We start from the raw sequence: 13,507 nt of genomic DNA, 5'->3' as shown, positions 1-13,507 counted from the left end.
ATAATTTCATTTAATCAAAAGAAACATTCATAAATTACGCAACGTTTAGCTGGGAGGGGTTGCGAGATGTGTGACGATCCATATAATCTTTAGAGGATTCATACAAATAGTGTAAGATAGGGGGGGGAGGTGTGATGAAATAGCCAAAATTTACGTTACGTGATTGGTGGACTTTCTTTAAGGAAAATCCCTTTGTATACGCCACGCGAAACCTGATATATATTTTTACCTCTGTAGTTTTTTGTATATATAAAAAACAATGGTTTTTCGTATGAAAGTTCACATTTTTAGGACCCCCTCCCCCTTTAAGAGTTACGTAATCTTTAAACATTCCCTAATATATGCTCATTAAACATCAATTAAATGATAAGAAAATTATTTTGAGCTTTTTAGTGGAATGTTTTCACCTGTCATAAGACGAGTTTATACAATCCCATTGAATTCCACCACTTAATTGTATCTTGACAGATACGTATTTCGACCTCAACAGTAAGGTCGTCTTCAGTGTCTCGTACTTGACTCGACTTGAAGAAAATGATCGCAGCTTACACTATTTATACTATGCGTAGGTATAATAATTTATCTAGGTACTTATCTTACTACGGTGCTTATTTCTACTACTATTTCTACTACTACGTGCGTTTTTCACTTGTCTTGCAATAAAGGTTCTACTAAAACGAATCTCAATAATTCCAATATTTTTTTCACTAGGTAACATAAAGGAAGAGTATATGAATCATCGACACTGATTTGATATGCAGAAGCTTGCTTCATAAGGGCCACATGATCGATTGAAAACTAAGTGCGTACTCTTGCCCCACTCTACTCTAATAATTTAATACAGAATAATTTTTCTTTTGAAAAAGACACGATACCCGTGTCGAAACATCGGGTAAATAATAAAATCGATATAAAATTGTAATACTAAATAGCCGTTCAATAAATATAATTAAAACGTAAAATCGATCCATGATCTGTGAAAACAAATTTCAACTATTTGGCCAAATGGCATTCGAATCTAAACTATTTGATTCCAGTTCCTTATTTTGCTCTCCGTGTTCGCGTGGAATGTGTTTCACAGCGTAATAAAATTCATGGGACATTTAGGGCCAGCCTTGGAGTGAAAGTCTCGTTAATAAAGACAAAAAATATTTAATAAAGGTCCTTTAATAACGTAACGCAAAAATGGCCATAAAAGGCGTTACGTAATTTATGATTGTTCCCTTAAGACTAGTACAATTTTGTAGGTTTTTCTATTCCCATATTGTCATATTTTCAATGCATTGTTAGGTTTGGTAGGCATCGTTTTGATTAAATTTTCAACATTGTTTTATGTTACCAGTTAACCTTTGTAGGCAGGGTCGGATCTAGCGGGGGGCCGTGGCCCCGGGCCCCCACAAATCTTATGTACCAAAACCAACCTTTTTTGTACATTTTTGGGCCCCCTACATACCGTCGGCCCCGGGGCCCCCTTCCGGCTAAATCCAGCCCTGTTTGTAGGGGTGACTGGGGTAATATGAACCCCTGGGGAAAAACAATCTTTTGGTATTTTAGCGGTGTTCCAGGAATACTTTCAAGGATGTTTACTATTACGCATTGCAAGAAAAATTTGGAAATTTGAATTACCCAAAGCGCTTCCAATGAATGTTTCCCTGGCAAATGATCAAAGGCAGCTTTTGTGAAATTTGCAATGTTTTGTTTATATTTATATTTATGACATTTCGTCCTGAATCGTTCGACGCGAAATGAACAAAAAACGATGCCTAGCAGAATAGAAAAGGGAAATTCAATTATATTTGAAGTTTGTGAGTTTTCGGGGCAGCAGGAGCTATGTTCAAGTGCTTGACAAACCGCCCTCTGGTCACTGCAAGTTGTGGGGATTGTTTAGGATGGGATTGGGTTTGAAAATGTTCGCTTAAAGTACGCTTGCCCAAGTCTTGGTGTTGGGTGGAACCTGACTCATTAGCCCGGACCTGACTCGGCAAGAGGTGGCAGGCCCAACAAGTCGCTTGTAAAACCAACCGATACGAACTAATGTCGAATTCGTTTTTAAAAAAGTTCCAACCTAGGTTGGAAACAGTTCCAACCTAAGTGCTGTCAAAGTGTTTTTTTATTCGCTCAGCTTGGAACTAGGTTCGCACTAGTTCCAACCCCAAAGCTGTCGGGTTCGCACTGTGTTGTTTCACGGTTTTGCACCGGGTTCACCAATACAACTGTAGGGGAACTAGGTTTAAAATGCGCCAGTCAGCTAATACGAGCCATTGCATTTTCTGGGTTAATAGGCTAAATTAAGTTACAAAACCGATGGCAGCTGGCGCCTAAACATGTTTTTAGATCAACAAACTAAAAATAATAGTCAAGACATTTATAATGAAATTTTTAAAAATAAATTTGTTTTTTCCGCCTTTTGATAAAATTTAAGTTTCCGTTCCGTAAGAATTTTCCACTAGATAAAAACAATTTTTCAATAATCTTTGCACATGTTTCCAGACAACACAAATTAGTAAAGATTGTGCCAAGTTACTAAAAAGTTACCTTTACTACATTTTTCATAGAAAAACACACATTTTAATAAAACCTCTGCATGCAGGATAAAACGCGCCCATCTAATGTGATTGACTATGGATGTCCTAGTTTGAGAAGGGCGTGTGCCGATAATAATTTATTTTAAAATATTATCAATTAAAAAGTAAAATAGTAAAATTGAAAAGTGATAAAATAAAAGTGAAAAGTGATGAGTGAGAAGTTATGAGTGATGAGAAGTGAGAAGTGAGAAACAACAAGTGAGAAGTAGGAATTCAGAATTCGACTAAAAAGCCCTAAATAGTTTTATAATCAATCGTGAATTGTAAGCTGGATTTGGGATATGAGAACTGAGGAGTGAGGTGGGAGAAGCAAGAAAAAAGAATGAGAATCGAGAAGCGATAGGCAAGCAGTAAGAAATGCGAAATAAGATGTGATCAGTGAAAAGCGAGAAGCAAATAGTAGAAGGTGAGAATCAGTAAGCGAGATACTTTGTGTGAGAAATGAACAGAAAAAAAAACATGAAGAGGAATATGACATTTGATAAATGGGATGTGAGAAGTGAGAAACGAGACGTGAGAGGTGCAAGGTACAAGGAGTGAAATTGAAGAATAGAGAAAAAAGCAAGAATAGATGCGAAGGGAGAGAAGTAAATAGTGTGGAGACAACTCAGAATAGAGTTTTTTCAGCATAGATTTTTGGGCATCCAATAAATCCTTTTGGATGTGTAGATGTAGAATATTATAAGTCAACGGCAGAGGTTCTCGGTCATCCAAGAAATCCATGGAGTTAGGTCCTCAGATCTACAAGCGTAACTAAAGATCAATCGGACTGTTTTAAATGTGGTACATGCCCTTTTGGATGTGAAGAATAGAATAAGTCAACGGCAGAGGTTTTCGGTCATCCAAGAAATCCCTGGCACATGTCCTTTTGGATGGTTAGAATAAAATGAGCCATCGTAAGAGGTTCTGGGTCATTCAAGAAACCCTGGAGTTAGGCCTTGAGATCTACACCCGTCACTTTAAGATTTATCGGACCATTTTAAATCAAGTACTGCAAAACCTCTTTTGCGCCCAAAACGGGGGAGCGTAAATTGAATCAGAGCGTAAAAAGAGGAACCGTTATTTCGAATTTAGGGCGTAAAAAGAGAGAGCGTTATTTGTAATTTTGAGCGTAAAAGGAGGGAGCGCTATTTGGAATTTGGAGCGTGAAAAAAGTTTGCAATCTTTAAGGTAAGCAAAGTTTGATATTTAACACACTTTTAGTCTTAAGATGTGTCTTTTACCTATTTCGGTATTAGGGTCGTCCAAATTGTTTTCGTTATCATGGTCGTCCCATTGTTTGAGTGCTTGAGGCCTTAAGATGTTCTTGGTACGCCAAGAAATCAAGAAGTCATAAGTGGTAAAGATCCGTGATGACGCATAGTAAGACGTTCATTATCATTTTCAAGGCTTTAAAGTTTTTCGAGAACCTTCTGGAGCTTGGACCTTTGTTTTGTGATACATTGGATAGAATGCAACCATTGCATATGTTCATGGTCATCCAAGAAAACTCTGGAAAAGGCCTTAAGATCTACACGCGTAACCAGAGATCTTTCGTCTTGTGTAGAAAATGGTACAACCCCTTTGTGGTACATAGAATGGAATGCGTCCATTGCATAGGTTCATGGTCATCCAAGAAAACCCTGGAATAGGCCTTAAGAGCTACACGCGTAACCAGATCTCTTTCGGCTTGTTTCAAAAGTGGTACAACTCCTTTAAGGTACATAGAATAGAATGCGTCCATTGCATAGATTCGCGGTTATCCAAGAAAACTCTGGAATAGGCCTTAAGATCTACACGCGTAACCAGAGACCTTTCGGCTTGTACAGAAAGTGGTACAACCCCTTTGTGGTACATAGAATGGAATGCGTCCATTGCATAGGTTCAAAGTCATCCAAGAAAACCCTGGAATAGGCCTTAAGAGCTACACGCGTAACCAGAGCTCTTTCGGCTTGTTTCAAAAGTGGTACAACCCCTTTGTGGTACATAGAATAGAATGCGTCCATTGCATAGGTTCACGGTGATCCAAGAAAACTCTGGAATATGCCTTAAGATCTACACGCGTAACCAGAGATCTTTTGACTTGTTTCAAAAGTGGTACAACCCCTTTGTGGCACATAGAATAGAATGCGTGCATTGCATAGGTTCATGGCCATCCAAGAAAACCCTGGAAAAGGCCTTAAGATCTACACGCGTAACCAAAGATCTTTCAGCTTGTTTCAAAAGTGGTACAACCCCTTTGCGGTACATAGAATAGAATGCGTCCATTGCATAGGTTCACGGTGATCCAAGAAAACTCTGGAATATGCCTTAAGATCTACACGCGTAACCAGAGATCTTTTGACTTGTTTCAAAAGTGGTACAACCCCTTTGTGGCACATAGAATAGAATGCGTGCATTGCATAGGTTCATGGCCATCCAAGAAAACCCTGGAAAAGGCCTTAAGATCTACACGCGTAACCAGAGCTATTTCGGCTTGTTTCAAAATTGATACAACCCCTTTGTGGCACATAGAATAGAATGCGTCAATTGCATAGGTTCATAGTCATCCAAGAAAACTTTGGAATATGCCTTAAGATCTACACGCGTAACCAGAGACCTTTCGTCTTGTTTCAAAAGTGATACAACCCCTTTGTGGTACAAATAATAGAATGCGTCCAATGCATAGATTCAAGATCATCCAAGAAAACCCTGGAATAGGCATTAAGATCTACACGCGTAACCAGATATTTCGGCTTGTTTCAAAAGTGGTACAACTCCTTTGTGGTACATAGAATGGAATGCGTCCATTGCATAGGTTCACAGTGATCCAATAAAACTTTGGAATAGGCCTTGAGATCTACACGCGTAACCAGAGATCTTTCGACTTGTTTCAAAAGTGGTGCAACCCCTTTGTGGTACAAATAATAGAATGCGTCCAATGCATAGGTTCAAGATCATCCAAGAAAACCCTGGAATAGACCTTGAGATCTACACGCGTAACCAGAGCTTTTTCGGCTTGTTCCAAAATTGATACAACCCCTTTGAGGCACATAGAATAGAATGCGTCCATTGCATAGGTTCAAAGTCTCCCAAGAATACTTTGGAATAGGCCTTGAGATCTACACGCGTAACCAGAGATCTTTCGACTTGTTTCAAAAGTGTTACAACTCCTTTGTGGTACATAGAATGGAATGCGTCCATTGCGTAGGTTCATGGTGATCCAAGAAAACTCTGGAATAGACCTTTAGATCTACACGTGTAACCAGAGCTCTTTCGGCTTGTTTAAAAATTGGTATAACCCCTTTGTGGCACAAAGAATGGAATGCGTCTATTGCATAGGTTCATAGTCATCCAAGAAAACTTTGGAATACGCCTTAAGATCTACACGCGTAACCAGATATCTTTCGACTTGTTTCAAAAGTGGTACAACCTCTTTGTGGTACAAATAATATAATGCGTCCATTGCATAGGTTCATAGTGATCCAAGAAAACTCTGGAATACGTCTTAAGATCTACACGCGTAACCAGAGCTCTTTCGGCTTGTTTTAAAAGTGGTACAACCCCTTTGTGGCACATAGAACAGAATACGTCCATTGCATAGGTTCATAGTCTCCCATAAAAACTCTGGAATAGACTTTAAGATCTACACGCGTAACCAGAGATCTTCCGACTTGTTTCAACAGTGGTACAACTCCTTTGTGGTACATGTGGAACCTCCTGGAGCTTGGACCTTTGTTTTGTGATACATTGGATAGAATGCAACCATTGCATATGTTCATGGTCATCCAAGAAAACTCTGGAAAAGGCCTTAAGATCTACACGCGTAACCAGAGATCTTTAGGCTTGTTTCAAAAGTGGTACAACCCCTTTGTGGTACATAGAATAGAATGCGTCCATTGCATAGGTTTACGATGATCCAAGGAAACTCTGAAAAGGACTTAAGATCTACACGTGTAACCAGAGATCTTTTGTCTTGTGTAGAAAGTGGTACAACCCCTTTGTGGTACATAGAATTGAATGCGTCCATTGCATAGGTTCATGGTCATCCAAGAAAACCCTAGAATAGGCCTTAAGAGCTACACGCGTAACCAGAGATCTTTCGGCTTGTTTCAAAAGTGATACAACTCCTTTATGGTACATAGAATAGAATGCGTCCATTGCATAGATTCATGGTCATCCAAGAAAATTCGGGAATATTTCTTTAGATCTACACGCGTAACCAGAGATCTTTCGGATTGCTCAACAAGTGGTACAAGCCCTTTGTGGTAGGGGCCCTCCTTGGCCGTGCGGTAAGACACGCGGCTACAAAGTAAGACCATGTTGAGGGTGGCTTCATCACGGAGGTTAATCAGCAGGCCCTAACTCTACGAATTTCGTAGATTACTTCGAACCCATGACAATAACATGCACCACATAGAATGCGAACATATACAGTATTTACCCGATTTTGTCATTCTCCGACTTTGTCTACCCTGATTTTGTGGACCCCGATTTTACCACGTTTTCGACCCGATTTTATCACCACGAAAGTTTTTAATTTTTTTGTCGTTTGTATTGTTTTCAAATAATAAATTTCATGAAATAACTTTCACCGCCTGTGGTTTATTATGGATAATTACAGAGAATCTGTCAAGAATTTTGTAAGCCTGTTCGACAAGAAATTACGGGTTCCTTTCACGTATTTTGCCTTTTTCTATTTCATCCCCCCAAAATTTACTAGGATTGAAAAAATCGGGATATTACTGTACCAAGAAGGGGTCACAAAAAGTGTTTAATGCTCAATAACTACGTCCATTACGGAGCCCTCGACAACAAAAAGAACTACTTTAAAGACAAGCATATACCAAGAAGGGGCCACACAACTTATTTGTTTTTAAATAACTGCCTCCATTAAAGAGGTTGATCCACCGACCTTGATTCTATGGAGTAGCCTACCTGGAAATCATGACGACAACAAGAACTACTCGAAATACAAACATATATCAAGAAGAAGACACACAATTTGTTTATTCTTCAATAACTGCCTCCGTTTCGGAAGATGATCCACAGTCCTTGACTCTATGGAGTTTGAAGACTACCTGGAGCCCACGACAACAACAAGAACTACTTGGAATACTAACATTTACCAAGAAGGGGTTACACAACTTGTTTATTTTTCAATAAATAACAATAAATAACTGCCTCCGTTATGGAGGTTGATCCACAGGCCTTGACTCAATGAAGTTCGTAGACTACCTGGCACCAATGACAAAAACAAGAACTACTTGGAGTACAAACATATACCAAAAAGGGGTCACACAACTTGTTTATTCTTCAATAGCTGCCTCCATTACGGAGGTTGACCCATGGACCTTGATTCTATGGAGTTCGTAGACTACCTGAAGCCCACGACAACATCAAGAAATACAACATCAAGGAATACAAACATATATCAAGAAGAAGTCACACAACTTGTTTATTTTTCAATAACTGCCTCCATTACGGAGGTTGATCCACAGGCCTTGACTCTATGGAGTTCGTAGGCTACCTGGCACCAATGACAACAACAAAAACTACTTGGAGTACAAACATATACTAAAAAGGGGTCAAACAACTTGTTTATTCTCCAATAGCTGCCTCCATTACGGAGGTTGATCTACAGACCTTGACTCTATGGAGTACGTAGACTACCTGGAGCCCACGACAACACCAAGAACTACTTGGAATACAAACATTTACCAATAAGGGGTCACATAACTTGTTTATTTTTCAATAACTGCCTCCATTACGGAGGTTGATCCACAGGCCTTAACTCTATGGAGTTCGTAGACTACCTGGCACCAATGACAACAACAAAAACTACTTGGAGTACAAACATATACCAAAAGGGGTCAAACAACTTGTTTTATTCTCAAACAGCTGCCTCCATTACGGAGGTTGATCTACAGACCTTGACTCTGTGGAGTTCGTAGACTACCTGGAGCCCACGACCACAACAAAAATTACTTGGAATACAATTATATACCAAGAACGGGTCACACAACTTGTTCATTTTTCAATAGCTGCCTACATTTCGGAGGTTGATCCACAGACCTTGACTCTCTAGAGTTCGTTGACTACCTGGAACTCACGACCACAACAAGAACTACTCGGAATACAAACATATACCAAGAAGGGGTCACACAACTTGTTTATTCTCCAATAGCTGCCTCCATTACGGAGGTTGATCTATAGACCTTAACTCTATGGAGTTCGTAGACACCTGGAGCCCACGACAACGACAAGAACTACTTGCAATACAAACATATACCAAGAAGGGTTCACACAACTTGTTTATTTTTCAATAACTGCCTCCATTACGTAGGTTGATCCCCAGGCCTTGAATCTATGGATTTCGTAGACTACCTAGCATCAGTGACAACATCAAGAACTACTCGAAATACAAACATATACCTAGAAGGGGTCACACAACTTGTTTATTCTCCAATAGCTGCCTCCATTGCGGAGGTTGATCAACATACCTTGACTCTATGGAGCTTGTAGACTACCTGGAGCCCACGACAACAACAAGAACTACTTGAAATACAAACATATACTAACTAGGGGTCACACAACTTGTTTATTTTTCAATAACTGCCTCCATTACGGAAATTGATCCACTGGCCTTGACTCTATGGAGTTCGTCGACTACCTGGCACTAATGACAACAACAAGAACTACTTGGAATACAAACATATACCTAGAAGGGGTCACACAACTTGTTTATTCTCCAATAGCTGCCTCCATTGCGGAGGTTGATCAACATACCTTGACTCTTTGGAGCTTGTAGACCACCTGGAGCCCACGACAACAACAAGAGCTACTTGGAATACTAACATATACCATGGAGGTGTCACACAACTTGTTTATTTTTGAATAACTGCCTCCATTATGTAGGTTGATCCCCAGGCCTTGAATCTATGGTGTTCGTAGACTACCTGGCATCAGTGACAACATCAAGAACTACTTGGAATACAAACATATACCAAGTAGGGGTCACACAACTTGTTTATTCTTCAATATCTGCCTCTAATACGAAGGTTAATCAACAGACCTTGAATGTATGGAGTTCGTAGACTACCTACAAACCATGACAACAGGTAATACCACTTCGCATCCAAGTAATCTTTGGTTCCGCGTCTAGACCGAAAGGCATATTCCAGGGATTTCTTGGATGACCAAGAACCTATGCTGGGTACGCATTCTATTCTATGTGTCGTAAAGGGCATGTACCATGTTTAAAACCGTCCGATCGATTTTTTGTTGCTTCTATAGACTTTATAGCCTTAATCGAGAGATTTGTTGGACTATCAAGAACCTACTATGTGAACACATTATATTCTACGTATCACAAAGGGCATATATCACATTCGAAGCAGTCCGGTAGATCTTTGGTTACTCATGTAAACCTTAAGATCGCACTTCTTGGAAGCGTGATACATGTACCGTGCACATAAAATCGTGATTTGGCTTCGTAATGCATAAGGTCACATGCGCCCACCAAATAAATTCAAGAATAAACATATCTTGTATGCACACATCAACTAGTTATACGAAAACTTTTTTAATTAATTAACATTTCATTGCAGTGGAAACGAGAATAGGACTTTTCATAAATTGATACTTGATTCTTCTGTCAGTTCACTGCTGTTTGTTTACATTTTTAGGCTGGCGCGTTTTAGCCTCGGGGTGGCGCGTTTCAACCCGCATGGTTTGAAATTGCACGAAAATGCAGCGCTTCAAAATAAAATCGTTTTCTCGGAATATAATTGGTTTTTCGTCCAAATTTTTATTCCGTATCATAGATGATAAGTTAAATTAGTGGTTAACACATTGGAAGTACATAATTTCGACCATTATCATCGTTAAATTCGAAGATTTGCTTAGGGGGCGCATATTGAACGTCCTCCCTACTACAACTGTCAAAACCACGTGGGTGGGTGGGACTGGGCGGAATAAACAAGCAGAAGGGAGAAACGAAACTGTCTGTTTATTAAAATAAAATGCGCGTTGAAAATCTTTTTTCTGGGAATTTTGTGATATTTGTTGTTGTAGTTTAAAATGAAATTAATCCGGTACTGTTGTCTAGATTCAGTTTTAAAAATAATTGTTAGGGAAGTTATGTATTCATAAGTTCATTCAGGTTTTCCTCACAGATGGTGTCCTAAATTAGGTCGGTGGATGGAATTATGTAGTTTGGGAATTCCCCTTGAAACCCGTTCACAAAATCCGCTAAGAATTGTCAGAAAAAAATATTTGAGGAATACCGAATAGAATTATTTCTTATGCAGTATTTCTTTTGAAATTCTTCCAAAAACTCTTTCGTGCGTTTCAGAATTTTCTTCGGGAATTCTGCCAGAAACTACTTCAGAAATTCTTTCTTGAATTTTTGGCGATACATATCTTTCAGACATTCCTCCATATTTTTTCCAAAAGATCCTTTCGAGATGAATTCTTTTGAAAATTCTTCTAGGAATATCTTTGAATACTGTTCCAGGATTTTCTCAGGAAGTTGCTCCAGGAATTATTTTGGAAATTCCAACAATATAATTCCTTCAGGAAATCCTTCTAGAATACAGGAACATACTCAAAGTATCCTTCAGGAATTGCTACGCAAGTTTCGTACATAAATTCCTCCGGAAGTACCTTGAGCAATTCCTCCGGGAGATTCTTGAAAATTGAAAATGCACGGGGCCCAAAATCCGGCGGAAAATTTTCCCAAGGTGTGAGGCTACCTTTATCAGGAGAGGTAGCGAAGAAAAAAATTAGCGAATCCTGGAGAATTTTTATTACATGAAGTTACGGAAATACGGAAAATACGGAATTCGTGGCTTAAAAATGTGCAAGGGATTATTGAATATAATTAAATAGGGGAACTGTGCCGATCTCCATCTCACTGAACATATCTAGACCAACATTTGAAAAGGGCGTAACAGCCAAAATTTATTCCTTCTGATTCTTTGCCTACATATATAGCTGTATATGTAGACGAGGAATCAGAAGGAATAAATTTTGGCTGTTACGCCCTTTTCAAATGTTGGTCTAGATATATTCATCTCAACGGGAAACAAAGAAATGCAGCACCAATTTCGTCGCCTCTTTTTGTCAACATGCGTGCTCACTGCTGAGAAAAATCACAAAAATAATAAACAATCCAAATTCCTTTCCATTGCTTTGTTTTTGGTGGGATGAATATCGGAGCCATGAGATGAATTCCAGGAGCAGTTTCCCTGTTTATATCCACCCAAAAGTTATTTCCACTATCCGCAAAAATCAGTTCACGCACTTAAACATATTTATTTATCATGATCTGATTAGTCAACGCCAACGCACTTCCAGTGCACTGGATGTCCTGGATCATATGTTTCGAATCAAAACAAACACGATGCTACGCACACCAACATATCCAATGACAGATGGAACTGAAAATGTTTTTTTATTCAGGGTTCGGGTTGGCACTGACCCAGGTTTAAAAACGAATTCGACATAAGGTACACCACGCGTTAAAACCGACTCGTACATCGTACAGCGTACATGGGCACCTCAAAAGAAAAGTATATATAATGCGTTTCGGGTTAGTTGACTCCTCGGCCAGGTACTGATTATTATTTAATCTTTTCATATCTGTGTAGGTATGCCAAATCATTGGAGTTCACAGCAGCAGATTTGTTATTATGTCCATTCAACGCTAACTATGCGGGGATTTCCCTATGCGCGTTATTTCCGCGAAGCTATCCAAATTTTTCTTTTTCTCCGTAATACTGGATTGGTAGTTCGAGATCGGAACTACATACGCTGTAGTAAATGCTCTGGGAAAACTGAAAATGTACCCAAAAATGCCAAAAGGTCGTTTGGCCCCGGGGTGCATGTTATCCCAGTATGTGTATTCAATAGTAATATAAAAAATATACAAATCCGAACAAAAATTGATTTTGCTGGAAAATGGACAAGGGGAAAAGGGTCAATAAGTCTGAAATAAGTGCTGGCCTTCGATACTTTGAATCGCCACATAGCGTTATTAAACTATAGTGAGCAAGGATTATTTATTTTCAAACAGATGCTGAACCCTTTGGAAGATTACATGGCCTAAAAAACATTCAGGTAAAGCTGCTTCCTGCGTGAAATATCGATAAAACAATGCAGCTCTACGCATGTTATGCTGTTGATGGGGTTAGAAACCCTATAGAGCTTGATATTAATCAACAAACAGCTTAAAGCCGACATAATTGATCGACCTGAAAACATTGATATCGATGTTTTGCAATTCAGGACGTCTATTAAATCTTCTTCTATATACATAAAAATGAATTTCTGTCTGTCTGAACCTTATAGACTCCGAAACTACTGAACCGATTGGCGTAAACATTTGTATGCAGAGGTTTTTGGGGCCGGGGAAGATTCTTAAGATGGTTTGAGACCCCTCCTCCCTTTGGAAAGTGGGGCTCCCATACACATAAAACATTAATTTCTTCATAACTCGAGAATTAATCAAGCAAATAGAACCAAATCTGGCATGTAGGGGTTTTGAAACTGAAAATATATTTCTGTGGTGGTAAAAAACCCCTCCTCCTTCTGGAAAAAAGGAAAATATGTAAATCAATTTTGGGCGAAACAAAGTTCGTCGGGTCTGCTAGTTCAAAATAAAACGTACTGAACCCTGGAGCCTCTCACAAGCTTTTATGATGGTTGATGCTCTATGGATGAGCTCAACATTTCAGCACCCGGCACACATAAAACAAAACTCAAGGGCATACGTCGCTAATTTTACGATCGAGTGCGGTTCATCCGCACCAAAAGTGCCAAACGCAACGCCTCCAACGCAAGGCAAGGCTAAATCGAACAAAACTGGGCCATCGGTAGTGGTTACCGCTACTAAGTAGCCGTCCGTTTTCCGTTTAAGGCACTCGACACTGCGCTGGTTGACTGGTTGCCGACGCAGACAC

At 39.3% G+C, this 13,507-nt stretch overlaps 1 protein-coding gene across 1 annotated transcript in view; it reads left to right on the top strand.

Moving 5' to 3' along the window:
* LOC134225577 (uncharacterized) overlaps positions 1–13,507 on the top strand; it is a 71,377-nt gene that overhangs the window by 50,298 nt on the left and 7,572 nt on the right. The window lies entirely within an intron of this gene.

The sequence above is a fragment of the Armigeres subalbatus genome, chromosome 3 (assembly GCF_024139115.2).
Source record: "Armigeres subalbatus isolate Guangzhou_Male chromosome 3, GZ_Asu_2, whole genome shotgun sequence".
Lineage (NCBI taxonomy): Eukaryota > Metazoa > Arthropoda > Insecta > Diptera > Culicidae > Armigeres > Armigeres subalbatus.
This window is presented reverse-complemented; position numbering and strand designations above follow the sequence as displayed.